This window comes from Eleutherodactylus coqui, chromosome 13, assembly GCF_035609145.1.
Source record: "Eleutherodactylus coqui strain aEleCoq1 chromosome 13, aEleCoq1.hap1, whole genome shotgun sequence".
Classification (NCBI taxonomy): domain Eukaryota; kingdom Metazoa; phylum Chordata; class Amphibia; order Anura; family Eleutherodactylidae; genus Eleutherodactylus; species Eleutherodactylus coqui.
Window position 1 is genome coordinate 115,919,001 of NC_089849.1, and position 14,714 is coordinate 115,933,714.

At 51.6% G+C, this 14,714-nt stretch overlaps 1 non-coding gene across 1 annotated transcript; it reads left to right on the forward strand.

Moving 5' to 3' along the window:
• Positions 1-3,049: 3,049 nt before the first annotated feature.
• LOC136588826 (U2 spliceosomal RNA) lies at positions 3,050-3,247 on the forward strand. The gene has a single exon (XR_010787633.1). It is a non-coding gene; the product is annotated as a U2 spliceosomal RNA (small nuclear RNA).
• Positions 3,248-14,714: the final 11,467 nt, after the last annotated feature.

Below are 14,714 nucleotides of genomic sequence, written 5' to 3' on the forward strand. Positions count from 1 at the left end.
TGACAGCGCCCCCCCACAACGGCCCCCCCAGCATCAACTGCCTCCCACAGCGGCCCCCAGCATCAGCGGCCCCCAGCATCAACTGCCCCCCACAGCGGCCCCCAGCATCAACTGCCCCCCACAGCGGTCCCCAGTATCAACTGCCCCCCACAGCGGCCCCCAGCAGCGACAGCACCACCCACAGAGGCCTCCCAGCAGTAACTGCCCCCCCATAGCGGCCCCCAGTATTAACTGCCCCCCACAGCAGCCCCCAACAGCAACAGCACAACCCACAGCGCCCCCCAGCAGCGACAGCACACCCCACAGTGGCCCCGCAGCAGTATCTACCCCCACAGCGGCCCCCAGCAGTGACTGACCCCCACATCGTCCCCCCCAGCAGTGACTGACCCCCACATCGTCCCCCCCAGCAGTGACTGACCCCCACAGCATCCCCCCCAGCATTAACTGCCCCCCACAGCAGCTCCCCAGCAGTGACTGATGCCCACAGCGGCCCCCCCCCCCCAGCAGTGACTGACGCCCAGAGCGCCCCCCCAGCAGTGACTGACGCCCAGATCGGCCCCCCTAGCAGTGACTGATGCCCACAGCGCCCCCCCCCAGCAGTGACTGACGCCCACAGCGCCCCCCCCCAGCAGTGACTGACGCCCACAGCGCCCCCCCCAGCAGTGACTGACGCCCACAGCGCCCCCCCCAGCAGTGACTGACGCCCACAGCGCCCCCCCCCAGCAGTGACTGACGCCCACAGCGCCCCCCCCCCAGCAGTGGCTGACGCCCACAGCGCCCCCCCCCCCCCCAGCAGTGACAGTGCCCCCCGAGACCCACGTACTTACCTCCTGGAAGCTCTGCTCCTCCTGTGCCCGGTGCACCGCTAGCAGAGATGATCTCTGGCGCACACTGTGACGTCAGTGTGCTGCAGGACGCCTCCTCCCCCAGACGCTCTCGCGGAACCAACAGGTAGGAGACGTTGGGGGACAGGGGGAGGAGGATCCCGGCTGCACACTGACATCACAGTGTGCGCTGGGATCAGCGCTGCTAGTAGTGTTGGTTAGTGAATACCGGCAGGGAAGCCACGGCGCCTGCCGGTATTCACTGACGGGGTGAGCAGCCGCGTGTCAGAAACTATGGCTACGCGTGTCAGTGCTGACACGCGTGTCATAGGTTTGCCATCAAGGTTCTAGACACTTGTGGCCAGGCATGTCGCAGGAAATCCGCGACTTTGTTAAGGGATGCACTTTCTGTGCATGCAATAAAAGTCGGCAGCGTCCTCCGGAGGGTCCTCTGAGACCGTTACCGGTACCTTCTCGTCCGTAGTCGCAGTTATCGTTAGATTTTATCACCGATCTACCAGAATCCCAGAAGTTCACCACTATCTTAGTGGTTGTCTACGGGTTCTCAAAGATGGCACATTTTGTGGCGTTAAAGAAGCTACCTTCAGCAAAAGAATTTGCCAAGATTTTTGTAAAATAAATCATTCGCCTACATGGGGTTCCCAAGAACATCGCGGACAACTACAACCCCCATTTTCCTGTGTGATTGGCATTCTATATCCTAGTGGTGTCCTTGGTGGACTGCAGTGATACTCTGGCCTTGGCTGCGTGTTCTCCCTCCAGGAAGGAGCCTGGTAAGTGCCACCATGAGAAGCCATCACTTTACCCTCCCAGCTCTGCATGTATAAATAAACTGCAGGTGTCTGGGGTCTCCCTATAGGACGCTGCAATTACACCGAGGCAGTTAGACTAAAGAAACTGTGGAGCCATTCCTTGTGATTGATAGTTTTGGTTGGGGGGTTATATGGGGTGAGGTGAAATGATGAAGCAGTAAGAGAAGATCTAGGAGAGAGAGACTGTGGAAGTCTAGATAGCAGAGTTAACTTTGGGGTCAGAAAGGTCCATTTTTTTATGTCATCAGTGTAAAAGTATAATTGAAAGCTAAAGATTTTATGAGCTGTTCTAGGCCAAAAGCATAGTTGTAGAACAGCAGGAATCCGACAAGAGACCCATGAAGGACACATCAGTGAGAAATTAAGAAGAGGTGGTGTGCAACTGAAATTGCATTTGAATCATGGGAATACGGATGTAGCAGATGTTACCTTGACATGTAATGTTTCAAGATAACGTAAAGAGCCACATCAGTGTTTTTTTCCCCCATTTATTATGTAACTAACCCTAAATATATATGAATCCGCTACTATTACCTTGTTTGGTTATTCCTTTCTATCTGAAGTTCTCATCAGGCGGTCATGTTATCTCAGTTCTGACTAACAGATTTACTTGGGTTTATTTATTCTCAACATAGTAATTTTTGCAGTCAGCCTAATTTCTGTGATGGACTCTACCACACAAGCTTTTTAGAGGTGGACACAGACATTCCTATCACAGTTACAGATAGTGATCACACTGCTCCGGTCACACAGTAATAATAGTGGAGATCACATTTCATTCTATTGATTATTTATGTAAAAGGGGCTTTAAGTAAATACAGAGTACAGAAAGTAAATGGCAGTGTCTTTCTTGTATGCAAAGATAGTACTGGCTCTAGTTGGTCATGTGATTATGCATCATGGGAGTGTTAGCAGAGCATAGAGAAAATGAGTAAGGAAAAATCTCTGCACCAATATGGTGTCTGATAAGTATCTGACAGGAGACTGCACTGTATGGAAATGAGACATCCAGAATGTGATAGGCAAAGTGTCAGACTCAAAGCCCACAAGCTGTGTCTGGCAAACCACATTATTTTATGTAGCCTATAAGGTCTGGATGCAGAAGGACTGGAGGATGCAGCGAGCACTTGGCAGAGGCAGTAACGCTAGCATTGGGAGCGGGTGCCATCTTTGATTTCGATCTCTGTTGCCCCTCCACACAGCTCTGTTCAGCAACTCAAAGGTGGTGACAGAGTTCTGACAGCCCTACCTGGCACCCTAGCCATCCTCCAAGGTGGGAAGCTTTCAGCTTAAGAGGTGGAAGGGGCTGGCTGTTTTCTAACTTATGGGTGACGCTGATGTGTCGCCTCAAGCAGTAGACGGCTGGCTTGCAGGCGAAACCTGTTTTGGGTTATCGCTTCTTGGCCTTTTGGCTAAGATCAAGTGTAGTATCTGTTCTTATCAGTTTAATATTAGGGATGAGCGAATGTACTCGTCCGAGCTTGATGCTCGCTCGAGTATTGGGGTACTCGAGACGCTTGTTACTCGAGACGAGCACCACGCAGTACTCGAGTCAATTCCATTTCCTTCCCTGAAAGTTTTGCGTCATTTTCTGGCCAATAGACATGCAGGGAAGGCATTACAACTTCCTCCTGTGAGGTGCCAGCCCTATCCCCCCCCCCCCCCCCCCCCCTGCAGTGAGTGGCTGGTGAGATCAAGTGACCACTGAGTATATAAAGCAGTCCTGCCCGCTGCTCGCCTCAGACACACGCTGTCAGAGATTAGGGAGAGTGCTACTGGTGCTATAGGGAGAGTGTTAGCGTCTTCAAGAACCCCAACGGTCCTTCTTAGGGCTACCTCTGACCGTGTCCATTACAGTTGTGGATGCTAGGAGCACTTTTGCACCAATTTTTTTTCTTCATCTTGGACTCTGCAGAGTATTGTGTTCTCAGTCTGCAGCAAATTATACAGAGTATAGGGGCAGTACTGGTCAGGCAGGAACAGTGCTAGTGTAGAATCCTGTCAACAAGTACCCCCAAAAAAGCTCCTGCTTAGGGCTACCTGTGCACGTGTGCAGTTTACTGCGTGCCTGCAGAAATACACCATGCTGAGGGGTAGGGGTAGGCCCAGAGAACGTGGCCGTGGATGTGAACGAGGACGCGGAGGTCTAAGTGAGGGTGTGGGCACAGGCCGAGCTCCTGGTCCAAGTGAATCACTGCCAGCTGCTGCATGATTAGGAAAGAGGCAAGTTTCTGGGGTCCCCAGCTTCATATCACAATTTATGGGTCCACGTGGTAGACCTTTATTACAAAATGAGCAGTGTGAGCAGGTCCTGTCGAGGATAGCAGAAAATGCATCCAGCAATGTATCGACCACCCAGTCTTCTACGCCATCCACTGCTGCAACTCTGAATCCTCTCGCTGCTGCTCCTCCTTCCTCCCAGCCTCCTCACTCCATGAAAATGACACATTCTGATGAGCAGACAGACTCCCAGGAACTGTTCTCGGGTCCTTGCCTTGATTGGGAAAAAAGGGTTCCTCTCCCACCTGAAGAGATTGTCGTGACCGATGCCCAACCTTTGGAAAGTTCCTGGGGTCCGGGGGATAAGGCTGGGGACTTCCGGCAACTGTCTCAAGAGCTTTCAGTGGGTGAGGAGGTCAATGATGATGAGACACAGTTGTCTATCTGTGAGGTAGTAGTAAGGGCAGTAAGTCCGAGGGAGGAGCGCACAGAGGATTTGGAGGAAGAGTCGCTGGACGATGAGGTGACGGACCCCACATGGTTCGCTAAGCCAACTAACATAGTAACATAGTATGCAAGGCCGACTGAAGACAATGTCCATCTAGTCCAGCCTGTCTATCCTACTGTGTTGATCCAGAGGAAGGCAAAAAACCCCAAGGCCAGAAGCCAATTAGCCCTTTTGGGGGAAAAATTCCTTCCCGACTCCCTAATGGCAATCAGACTGTTCCCTGGATCAACCCCTAATAGTTCCTACCTGCCTATATACCAGGATTGACACTTAACCTAATATTTATATCCTGTAATATCCTTCTTCTCCAGAAAGACATCAAGTCCCCTTTTAAACTCCTCTATGGATTTTGCCATCACCACTTCCTCCGGTAGAGAGTTCCACAGTCTCACTGCTCTTACAGTAAAGAATCCCCTTCTATGTTGGTGATGAAACCTACTTTCCTCTAATCGTAGCGGATGTCCTCTTGTTACCGTCGTGGTCCTGGGTGTAAACAGATTGCGGGAGAGATCCATGTGTTTTCCCCTCATGTACTTATACATGGTTATTTGGTCGCCTCTTAACCTTCTTTTTTCGAGAGTAAATAGTCCCAATTTGGATAGCCTCTCTGGGTATTCCAGTCCCGTCATTCCATGTATTAGTTTAGTTGCCCTTCTTTGAACCCCTTCAAGCACTGTGACATCTTTCCTGAGCACCGGTGACCAGAATTGTACGCAGTATTCCATGTGAGGCCTGACAAGTGCCTTATATAATGGAAGGATAATGTTCTCGTCCTTCGCCCCTATACCTCTTTTAATGCACCCCAAGACTTTATTTGCCTTTGCAGCAGCTGACCGGCATTGGTTACTCCAGTTTAGTCTATTATCCACTAATACCCCCAGATCCTTTTCCATATCACTTTTCCCTAGTGGTACCCCATTAAGTGAATATTTGTGACATCCGTTCCTCCTGCCCATGTGCATAGTCTTACATTTTTCAACATTGAACTTCATTTGCCATTTTTCTGCCCAAGCCCCCAGCTTATCCAGGTCTGTTTGTAGCCGCACATTGTCCTCCGTTGCATTAATTATATTGTATAATTTTGTGTCATCTGCAAATATTGATATTTTGCTGTGCAGCCCCTCTATCAGGTCATAGATAAATATGTTGAACAGAGTGGGGCCTAGTACTGAACCCTGTGGCACCCCGCTAGCGACTGTGATCCAATCAGAGTATGAGCCATTTATTACCACCCTCTGCTTTCTATCATTGAGCCAATTTTTTACCCACTTACACACGTTTTCGCCCAACTAAGGAGAGGTCTTCAGAGGGGGAGGCAAGTGCAGCAGCAGGACATGTTGGAAGAGGCAGTGGGGTGGCCAGGGGTAGAGCCAGGGCCAGAGCGAAGAATCCCCCGACTGTTTCCCAAAGCACCCCCTCGCGCCAAGCCACCCTGCAGAGGCCTAGGTCTTCAAAGGTGTGGATGTTTTTCAGTGAGAGCGCGGACGACCAACGAACAGTGGTGTGCAACCTGTGTCGTGCCAAGATCAGCTGGGGAGCCACCAGTACCAGCCTCACCACCACCAGCATGCGCAGGCATATGATGGCCAAGCACCCCACGAGGTGGGACGAAGGCCGTTCACCGCCTCCGGGTCGCACCACTGCCTCTCAGATCCAACCCCCCTCTCAGGACACAGGCATGAACACCTCCCGGCCTTCACCCACACCCTCACCTCCGCTGTCCTCGGCCCCATCCAGCAATGTCTCTCAGCGCAGTATCCAGCTGTCGATAGCGCCAGCCTTGGAGCGCAAGCGCAAATACGCCGCCATGCACCCGCACGCTCAAGCTTTAAACGTGCACATTGCAAAATTGATCAGCCTGGAGATGCTGCCATACAGGCTTGTGGAAACGGAGGCTTTCAAAACTATGATGGCGGCGGCTACTCAGTCCCCAGTCGCCACTATTTTTTCCGGTGTGCCGTCCCAGCACGTCTCCCGCAACATCAATTGTGCCCTCACCAACGCGGTTACTGGGAAGGTCCGCTTAACCACGGACACGTGGACAAGTACTGGCGGGCAGGGCCACTATATCTCCCTGACGGTACATTGGGTGAATTTGGTAGAGGCTGGGACCGCACACGTCCTACCCACACCCAGAATTGCAGGTCCTTCATCGGTTCTGGTATCTGCAGCGGTCTATGCCACCTCCTCTAAACCCTCCCCCTCCTCCACCTCCTACGCAACCTCTACCTCTCAATTAAGAAATGTGAGCAGCACGTCGCCAGCAGTCGGTGTGGTGTGCCGCTGCAGCACAGCGGTGGGCAAGCGTCAGCAGGCCGTGCTGAAACTACTCAGCTTAGGCGATAAGAGGCACACGGCCCCCGAGCTGTTGCAGGGTCTGACAGAGCAGACCGACATTTGGCTTTCGTCGCTGAGCCTCCAACCGGGCATGGTCGTGTGTGACAACGGCCGTAACCTGGTGGCGGCTCTGCAGCTTGGCAACCTCACACACGTGCCATGCCTGGCCCACGTCTTCAATCTGGTGGTTCAGCGGTTTCTGAAAAACTACCCGCACTTGTCAGACCTTCCGCAAGTCCACCACGGATGCTGCCACCCTGCGGACCCTGCAACATCGGTTTAATCTGCCAAAGCACCGGCTGCTATGCGACGTGCCCACACGGTGGAATTCTACGCTCCACATGTTGGCCAGGCTCTATGAGCAGCATAGAGTAATAGTGGAATACCAACTCCAACATGGGCGGTGTAGTGGGAGTCAGCCTCCCCAATTCTTTACCGAGGAGTGGACCTGGATGGCAGACATCTGCCAGGTCCTCAGAAACTTTGAGGAGTCTACCCAGATGGTGAGGGGCGATGCTGCAATCATTAGCGTCACCATTCCTCTGCTATGCCTCTTGAGAAGTTCCCTGCAAAGCATAAAGGCTGACGCTTTGCGATCGGAACAGGAGACGGGGGAAGAGAGTATGTCACTTGATAGTCAGAGCACCCTCATGTCTATATCTCAGCGCGTTTTGGAGGAGGAGGAGGGGAAGGAGCATGAGGACGAGGGGGAAGAGACAGCTGGGCCCACTGCTGAGGGTACCCATGCTGCTTGCCTCCCATCCGTTCAGCGTGTATGGCCTGTGGACGAGGAGGAGGAGGATCCTGAAAGTGATCTTCCTAGTGAGGACAGCCATGTCTTGCGTACTGGCACCCTGGCACACATGGCTGACTTCATGTTAGGATGCCTTTCTCGTGACCCTCGCATTAGACACATTCTGGCCACTATGGATTACTGGGTGTACACCCTTCTTGACCCCCAGTATAAGGAAAACCTTTCCACTCTCATTCTTGAAGAGGAAAGGGGTTCGAGAGTGATGCAATACCACAGGTCCCTGGTGGACAAACTAATGGTAAACTTCCCATCTGACAGAGCTAGCGGCAGAATGCGCAGTTCCAAGGGCCAAGTAGCAGGGGAGGCGCGGGGATCAGGCAGGGGAACACTCTCCAAGGCCTTTGCCAGCTTTATGGCTCCCCAGCAAGACTGCATCACCACTCCCCAGTCAAGGCTGAGTCGGAGGGAGCACTGTAAAAAGATGGTGAGGGAGTACGTAGCTGATCGTACCACCGTCCTCCGTGATGCCTCAGCTCCATACAACTATTGGGTGTCGAAGCTGGACACGTGTCACGAACCTGCGCCGTATGCCCTGGAGGTGCTGGCTTGCCCTGCTGCTAGCGTCTTGTCAGAGAGGGTGTTTAGTGCAGCTGGGGGAATCATCACGGATAAGCGTACCCGCCTGTCAACTGCCAGTGCTGACATGCTTACACTCATAAAGATGAACAAAGCCTGGATTTCCCCAGACTTCTCTTCTCCACCAGCGGACAGCAGCGGAACCTAAAGATTCTTTTCGCTGCAACCGCAGATAAAAGCACTCTTCTCTTTCACCGGTAAAACGGGGCATTTAGCTTTGTCAATCTGTCTCTGACATTAGTCCTCCTCCTGCTACTCCTCCTCCAGAAACAACATGTCATCGCGCTGAACGGCCAATTTTTCTGCGGCCCAAAAGGCTCGTCTACATCTACCAATGTTTTTACAATTTTTCTAAGTTTCCAAAGTATTGAGACTGTAACATGAACCAGTTTTTCTACAGGGCTGCCTACAGGCTCTGTTACAAATTAAGCAACAGTGAGCTGTATCTTTACAAAAATGTTTATGGGTTTCACCTGCCCTCTCTGTTGCTAAATTTTTCATAGGTAAACTTGTACTCTTGGTACACAAATTTTTGGGGCCCACGCCTACACTCTTATCCAACTAATTTTTCCGGCCTACGCTCATGGTATCCCAATGTTTCAGAGGTTGGCCTATACTATTGCTACAGAAATTTTACTGGGGTCTGCCTGCCTATACTTCTGCTGCAAGAAAGTTTCAGAGGTCTTCCTATACTGCTGCCACAAGGATGTTACTGGGGTCTGCCAATACTGCTGCCACGTTAATGTTACAGGAGTTTGCCTATACTGCTGCCACAAGGATGTTACTGGGGTCTGCCAATACTGCTGCCACGTTAATGTTACAGGGGTCTGCCTATACTTCTGCTACAGAAATGTTACTGGGATCTGCCTATACTGTCACTACAGAAATGTTACTCGGCTCTGTCTATACCGTTACCACAGAAATGTTAGTGGGGTCTGTCTACACTTCCGCCACATTAATGTTACTGGGGTCTGCGTATACTTCTGCTACAAAAATGGTACTGGGGTCTGCCTATGCTTCTGCTACATGTTACAGGGGTCTGCTTATACAGCGGCGACAGACATGTTACTGGGGTCTGCCTATACTGCTGCTACAAAAATGGTACTGGGGTCTGCCTATACTGCTGCTACAGAAATGGTACTGGGGTCTGCCTATACTGCTGCTACAGAAATGGTACTGGGGCCGGCCTATACTGCTGCTACAGAAATGGTACTGGGGTCTGCCTATACTGCTGCTACACAAATGGTACTGGGGTCTGCCTATACTGCTGCTACACAAATGGTACTGGGGTCTGCCTATACTGCTGCTACACAAATGGTACTGGGGTCTGCCTATACTGCTGCTACACAAATGGTACTGGGGTCTGCCTATACTGCTGCTACACAAATGGTACTGGGGTCTGCCTATACTGCTGCTACACAAATGGTACTGGGGTCTGCCTATACTTCAGCTACACAAATGGTACTGGGGTCTGCCTATACTTCAGCTACACAAATGGTACTGGGGTCTGTCTAGACTTCTGCCACATAACTGTTACTGGGTTCAGCTTATACCTTTGCTACAGGAATATTACAGGGGTCTGTGTATGCTATGGGTGCACTAAGTCTTCCCATCGCGGTGTTCTACCTATCTGGCCAGAAAAACAACCCAGACTGACTAGGGCATGGCGTGTGGGCCGCAGCCATCATGTATTTCCTCTCACCCAACCGCAGCTATCCGGGGCATTGCAATGGGATTTCTTTCTGTACCGTCTGTGTGTTCCTGCTAGCCACCCATGCTGCGGGTGCACACAGACTTGCCATAACAGAGTTGTACCTTCCTGGCACTTTAAAAAAAAAACAGAATGTCTAGGGCCGTGATGGCGAACCTATGACACGCGTGTCAGCACTGACACGCGTAGCCATAGTCGCTGACACGCGGCCGCTCCCCCGTTAATGAATACCGGCAGGGGCCGCGGCTCCCCTGCTGGTATTCACTAACCAGCACTACTAACAGCGCTGATCGCGGCGCACACTGTGATGTCAATGTGCACCAGGATCCTCTTCCCCCCGTCCCCCGACGTCTCCTACCTGTTGGTTCCACGGGAGTGTCCGGGGGAGAAGCGTCCTGCAACACACTGACGTCACAGTGTGCGCGGGAGATCATCGCTGCTGGAGGGCGTCGGGCACAGGAGGAGCGGAGCATCCACAAGGTAAGTACGTGGGTCTGGGGGCGGAGTCCGCTGTGAGGGGGCAGTCACCGCTGGGGGGGCATCTGTGTGTGGGGCAGGTAATGCTGGGGGCCGCTGTGTGTGGGGCAGGTAATGCTGGGGGCCGCTGTGTGTGGGGCAGGTAATGCTGGGGGCCACTGTGTGTGGGGCAGGTAATGCTGGGGGCCACTGTGAGGGGGCAGGTAATGCTGGGGGCCGCTGTGTGTGGGGCAGGTAATGCTGGGGGTCGCTGTGAGGGGGCAGGTAATGCTGGGGGTCGCTGTGAGGGGGCAGGTAATGCTGGGGGCATCTGTGTGTGGGGCAGATAATGCTGGGGGCCGCTGTGTGTGGGGGGCAGGCAATGCTGGGGGCCGCTGTGTGTGGGGCAGGCAATGCTGGGGGCCGCTGTGTGTGGGGCAGGCAATGCTGGTGGCCGCTGTGTGGGGGGCAGGTAATGCTGGGGGCCGCTGTGTGTGGGGCAGGTAATGCTGGGGGCCGCTGTGTGTGGGGCAGATAATGCTGGGGGCCGCTGTGTGTGGGGCAGGTAATGCTGGGGATCGCTGTGTGTGGGGCAGGTAATGCTGGGGGCCGTTGTGTGTGGGGCAGGTAATGCTGGGGGCCGCTGTGTGTGGGGCAGGTAATGCTGGGGATCGCTGTGTGTGGGGCAGGTAATGCTGGGGGCCGCTGTGTGTGGGGCAGGTAATGCTGGGGGTCGCTGTGTGTGGGGCAGGTAATGCTGGGGGTCGCTGTGTGAGGGGCAGGTAATGCTGGGGATCGCTGTGTGGGGGGCAGGTAATGCTGGGGGCCGCTGTGTGTGGGGCAGGTAATGCTGGGGGTCGCTGTGTGAGGGGCAGGTAATGCTGGGGGTCGCTGTGTGAGGGGCAGGTAATGCTGGGGGCCGCTGTGTTTGGGGCAGGTAATGCTGCTGGGGGGCGCTGTCGCTGCTGAGGGCCGCTGTGGGGGGTGCTGTCACTAAGGGGGGGGGCGCTGTCGCTGCTGGGGGCCGCTGTGGGGGGCGCTGTCGCTGCTGGGGGCCGCTGTAGGGTACGCTGTAACTGCTGGCGGCCGCTGTGGGGTACGCTGTCGCCGCTGGGGGCTCATCATTACTGAGATAAGTGAGGGGGAGGCTGGGAGAGGCGAGGGCCTGTTCTATGGGTGTTTTTGGTTTATTAAATACAGTTATACATTACAATTATACATATTTGTTATTTAAACTATGAATATCGCGAATTTATGGATTTTTTTTCTCGAAGTGACACTGTCCGAGTCATGCTCGGTTTTTTGGCGAATTTTGACACACCGAGCTCAAAAGGTTGCCCATCACTGGTCTAGGGCATGGCGTGTGGGCCGCAGCCAACATGTATTTCCTCTCACGCAACTGCAGCTATCCGGAGCACTGCAATTGGGATTTCTTTCTGTACCGTCTGTGGGTTCCTGGGGGCCACCCATGCTGCGGGTGCACACAGACTTCCCATTGAGATGTTTTACCTGTCTGTCCCCAAAACACTGACAGGCATGGGTAGGGTGCAGAGTGCAGATGGTTTACCCCTTGCTTTGTCGATGAGGCATCCGACACCCAAAAAGAATGAGTAGTATGTGGACACATGGAGTCCCCATTGGACGCAGGGTCGTGCGGGAGGGGGGGGGGGGTTGGGCAGGAGAAGAGGCAGCGGTGTGTCCCGCAGGCAGTGATTGTGCTTTGTTGGAGGTAGTGTGGAGCTTAGCTAAGGTATGCATTGCTAATGAGGGTTTGTCCAAAGTAAAAATTGTTGGGGGGGAGGGCACTCTTGCCGCTATTGTGGCTTAATAGTGAGACCTGGGAACCAGAGATGCAGCCCAGCATGTTGCCCCTCGCCTGCCCTATCCGTTTCTGTGTCGTTCCCATCACTTTCGTAGGTTTTGAAGATTTGCACAAATGAAAACCTTAGCGAGCATCGGCGATATACAAAAATGCTCGAGTCGCCCATTGACTTCAATGGGGTTCGTTACTCGAAACGAACTCCCAAGCATCGCGAAAAGTTCGACTTGAGCAACGAACACCCGAGCATTTTGGTGCTCGCTCATCTCTATTTAAGATACGTCCCCTATCTGGGGACCATATATTAAATGGATTTTTAGAACAGAGAGCTGGAAAAAGAGCTTGCTCTGTCCACTCCGCGCATTGACCTGGTATTGCAGTACCTGCAAAAGCAGAAACTACAAACAAGAGTTCCAGCGCAGCTAACCAAGCACTTTATTTACTTTGCTTGCCTGCAGCGGAGGATTCTAGGGCTTTTCCACAGGTCGCAACATTGTATCCACTGAGCAGCTGCGTCTGGCAGAGTGTGTGCGGTACTGTTGGAAGAAAAACCACAGACCAGTTAATATGCCACCGACACTCTATAGTTAGTACCGCTGTGTTATTGCTGCAAGGCCACCATGCATACTCCACTTAGAGGGATTTTCCAGGGAAATATTACTGATAATGTATCCTGAGGACAGGTCATCCACAGTTGATCGCTTGAGGTCCGCCATTTGGGACCTTAGGTGACCAGCTGATCAGACCCCCAGTGTCTACCTTGCTACACCTGGGAGCAGAAGCTGCTCCAACCCCTATGTAGTGGCCAGCACTTGTAACTGCAGACACTGTTTTCATTAAAATCAATAGAAGCTGCACCTGCAGTTACAAGCGCCGGCCACTACACAGGAGTCAGAGCAGCAGCTTCCGCTCTGTACCCCTGTGTGGCAGCAGGCAGTCGATCAGCTAATTGGCCGAGGTCCCGCCAAGTGGATAGGTCATAAATAGTATTTCCCTGGAAAACCCATTTAATCCTTTCTAAACCAGAGATTTTTCAACATATTCTTTTTTCTGCCCCTCCCTACCTCAAAGAGCCATAACTTTATAATTTTTTTGTAGATCTAGCTGTATGAGTTTTTGTTTTTTGTGGGACAAGCAGCAATTTTAATGGGACGATTTAAGATACCATAAAATGTAGTAGGAAATGTATTAAAAAATTTATAATGAAAAAAAAATGCATTTTTTGGGGGGTGGGGGTGTATTAATTGGATTCATGGTGTTGTAAAAATGACATCACATGAAGAAATCCACAGCACTTGTCTAGATCATGCTATAATTTCTGAGCATTAAACGTGAAAAAATCCATGGTTTAGACAAACTTGTTAGGCTGCCTGTCCACAGGCGTTACAGGAGCAGGAGGCGGCAGATGGATCTCCGCGGTAGGCTGACCGCAGAGAATCACGGCAATTCGCAGCATGCTGCGATTTGCCGCCCACGAGCGGAGAATCGCTACGATTCTCCGCTCGTGGACAGGGGGGCTGCTCGTGGACAGATTATCGCCGCGGAGAATGCAATGCAAAAACGCCCGTGGACAGGCAGCCTTAGTATTGTCAGTACAGCCAGAATAATACATCATCTGCTCTATTCTCTGTGACCTTTATCAATGGATAGGGCTATTCTCATGTGTTTACTGGAGACAATGCCCGCACTGTCAGGGCATTGTCTCCCAAGCAGCTGCAGTATGTGGCCCTGTATACCTGACTGCTTTACACCGGGACCCATTAACTTTTAGCTACACCCCTGGCTGTGGCACTAGAGGCCCTTGGTGAGTTCTGGAACAGTAGGGCAACTTTCTATTAGTTGGTATAAATTATTATTAGGATAACAGATAAATAGATTACTAGCAATCCTACAAAAGTGATGAAATCTTTAGCAATAATTGTTACATATCCAGCTCAAGACTAATCGCGTACAAAGAATGTGCCCTGAGTAGCAAGAAAAGTAGGGCCCCTTTGCTGTCCATTATTACGCAGTTATAATAATTTTACAAGAAAAACACAGACATATACAACATTTGCATAAGTCCTGCCACACAATATCAAATTGTACTGCCATTCAGTACAAAAATAATACCCTAATTCAATGCCATAAAATACTAGAAAAATGTTGCAATATGGCATCTAAATAATACTTCAATATAATGTCCAAATAATACCTAAAGGGACTAACTTTTACTCATAACTTATACTCATCTACTAGTTTGTGTTAGTCTCATCACTTCTGTAATATACCTGCATTAAAAACTGTTTTTCTCCAATCCACTCTCTGTTTTAGGTACAGAGCTTCTGTAGTAAGGCCCCCTGTCCACGGCTAAGGGATTTTACTCACTAGTGTTTTTTTTAATGCTGCGATATCGCTGCGTTTTTTCCTGCGAATGTCAATGGGACTTTCTAATGTTAAAATCGCATTGTACAAAAATCGCAAGTTTGCGCTTCTGCGATTTTTGTGCGATGCAATTTTAACATTACAAAGTCCCATTGACATTCACAGGAAAAAAAAATGCAGCGATATCGCAGCATTAAAATAACCACTAGTGGGTAAAAGCCCTGAGGCGGAATATTGCCAGTGATATTTTGC